Raw genomic sequence first — 3,308 nt, 5'->3', positions numbered from 1 at the left:
CCGGTAGCTGGGGCCCAACTTGGTTCTAGGGCTTTAGCTCATAGCCAGGCCACCCGCGCTAGGAAGGGTCTCAGCTGTAAGGAGGGAGACGGGCTGGCTCGGGAACAGAACTTACATTCAAGTCTTGACTTGGCCGCCTTCTTAACATCCTTTGGGAAAAGTCTCATCTTTCTGAGCCTCAATTTCCCCATCTGTAAAATGGAACAGTAATAACAACCTCCCAGAATGATTGAGACTTAAATAAAACCCCACGTGCCAATGCTTATTTATTCAGTTTTCTATTTATATACCTCTCAGTCAAAAAGTCTATTTGAAGCACTTATCAAAATACGTGAAGATAAGATAAAAAGCAATCGGGCCAAGAAGATGAGTTAAAAAAAAATACCAGCAGCCATGAGTGAAGGTGTCCCAGAAAAAGTGGTTTGTGAGGCACTGACTCGTTCTGTGCTAATCGCCATGTACTTTTGAGCTTCCTAGCAGCCCAAGTGATGAGGGACACATGCTCAGTTCCATAATTCTCAGCAGCAAGCCAGGCTGGGGCCTTATGAAGGGGCCTCGTGCCCCAGTGGGTCAGAGGGAGATCTCAAGCCTTGGCGAGTCTGTCCTCCAAAGGGCACAACTGGCTGGATGTAACCAGATTCTGAAAGCCAGCCTGGCTGGGGCAACTGCGTCATTGTGACCACAGCGGGGTCACAGGGGCCCCTTTGAGCCAAGCAGCATGTTTACTCACCTCCCTGAGTTTCCATTACCTGCTAAGGCTTTTGTCAGCTGCTGCCAGGGGATTTAGTCTGAGCGTCAGGCCTGGTCCTGCCCTGCCCTCCGCAGCTCACAGGCCAGTTCAGTCCAACCAGGGCAAGGCTTGGAGTGCGCCCCACAGATACACGTTTACGTTCTGCCGGAGGAATCAGGGCTGCCTTACCAGGGCCTGAAATCCTCAGGTGGGTCACTCTGGAGGCTTCTGCCGTGCTGACCTCAGTTTGCAATTGCCTTATGGCTGGCCCCTGCTATGGCAACAATTCTTACCCGCCTGCCTTTATAGGGCCTCGCCCTATGGCCCCTCCACTCACCTTGCTGGCCTGTCTGCCTGGTCTCGCTTTGCCAGAGCAGGGCTGGAATCCACTGTGGAGCCCAGAAGACCCACTTCAAAATGCTGCCAAGGAGCAGATTCTCTCTCCCACCTTCCCAAATGCAAGTGGAGACCAGCCCCACCTGTGCCCTGGGACAGCTGACATTCAGCAGAGGTCAGGTCGCCACTCCTGATTGTCATGCCTGCCTGCAGTCAGCTGTGCATAGCCACCTGTGGGCAGGCTCCAGGAGGGTCAGGCATTTGAACCGAAAGTCGTAGAACGTCTTGGACCTGATAGCATTAGTACCAACCTAGCCAGCTGAGCTGGTGACACAACTGCTGTTGGCTAGCTTGCTCAGGACTCCTCGCCAAGGTGAGGCCAGGAAGGGCACGTAGCAAGCCACTCAGGTTCACGGCCCAGCTTTGTAACTTTGAGCAGGTCCCTGAAGCCCCTTGATTTCCTCCTTTATAAAATGAAAGGGTTGGAGGAAATGGCCCTTAAAATTTGTTCTAGATCAAACATGATTCTGTGCCTTACGACCATGTAGGTTGGAGCCTTGCAGCCTTGAGCACTGAAGCAGATGAAAGTTTATTGAGCACCCACTGCACACCAAGAACTCTGTACCCATTTCACACATACAGAAATGGGTTCAGAATGGTGAGGAGCCTTGCTTAAGTTCACAGTAGTTTGAAGCCAAGAATATATCTTCCCACTGTATCGTGCTGTCCTGAGAGTTAGAAATGAAAAGGAAGAGTATGGAAGGAGGACACTCAAATGACCCGGAGAAGTAAAGAGAAGCCCCAGGAAGGCACATTTAAGGGAAAGAATGTTCCGGGTGGAAGGGCAGTACCCCACTCCCAGGGATCCATGGAAAGGGAATCGAAGACACCAGATGCCAGATGCCAGGTCTCTGTCTCGGCTCTTCCTGTGACTTGGTGGGTGACCCCAAGCAAGTCACTGGTCCGACTCAGCCAAATGGGTCTAATTTCCCGGCCTGTCTATCTGCCTCGCTCCGCTCAAAGGCAAACTGAGCAGAATGGTTATAGTCAGAATGCTCTCTCTTGCTGCACAGGTTCATGCATGAGACAAACAGCGCATCCAAATAAAGCGTGGAGTTTGATGAATAGTGATGTGCCCACTTCAGCTTCTAGTTGTGACAAGTGTACCATGGTGATGTAAGACGTGAACAGCGGGGGAGACTGGGAGAGGGGTGCAAGGGAACCCTTTGTACTGTCTTTGCAACTTTTCTGATAAACTACAAATTACCTAAAACAGAAAGTCTATTTAAATTGTTTTTAAAAAATGTGAGGCTTTCCACAGCCATAAATGAACCGATAAATTAGACCGTGTAAGAGAATAGAGAATGGTTATATTCATGAATCACTCATGAATACAGTGATCCATTCAAAATAACCATGGAATATTGTGTGGGATTTAAAAAGAAATGGTAGATTTATTTCTACTAATCTGAAAATTTCTTTAATCTAGCATTGATTGAGAAAAACAGTTTGATTGGACTTAGTGTCCAATATAATATTTATGAAAAGTATTAAACCAAGAACAGAAAAATTGCATATAAAACCAGTGATACACCTCAAACAGATCAAACTGTTTATGCCTGGATCAGTCAAGTGCAAAGCTTAGGGTAATAGGCAAACTTTTAGTTTTATTTTTTATGTTAGAATTAAATGTCATTTCTTGAGACCTGTAAATTGTTTTCATTGAATTTTTTCGGTGAAAAGGTAGTCAAAAGATCCGTAAATCTTGTGTCCCTATACACAAAAAAGGTAGATAGAAAGAAGAAACGAACGAACAAGAACAGCGCTCTGGGCAGTACCGGAAAGGGACCTCACATCTACAGCCTGCTCTCCCCATCCCTTGGAGCTTCTAAGCCCCTGGGGCAGGTTCTGCACTGCAAAGCTGAGCTTTTCCCAGGATGTTTTTTGTTCCTGGAGCAAAGCCTAGCAATGCAGCTGGTATGGTCAGGATTGGGTGGGCCAGGTGGAGGAGCTGGCTGCAGAGGCGGAATGTGTGGTGACTCGGTCTCTGGGGGGAAAGGCTATGGGTGGTCCTAAGCCAGGAGGGGAGTTTCCTTGATGGTGGAGCTTCCAGGGGTACTGGGTACAGCAAGTTGGACTCAGAGGCTTGGCTCCTATGGGGCAGGAGGTGACTTCATGCAGGGCCACCAGCAACTGGCCGGGACGTTCACAAACATGGTGGCGGCAAAGGACTTCTCAGGTC

This window comes from Pteropus alecto, unplaced genomic scaffold, assembly GCF_000325575.1.
Source record: "Pteropus alecto unplaced genomic scaffold, ASM32557v1 scaffold157, whole genome shotgun sequence".
Lineage (NCBI taxonomy): Eukaryota > Metazoa > Chordata > Mammalia > Chiroptera > Pteropodidae > Pteropus > Pteropus alecto.
Note: the sequence above shows the minus strand (reverse complement) of the source record.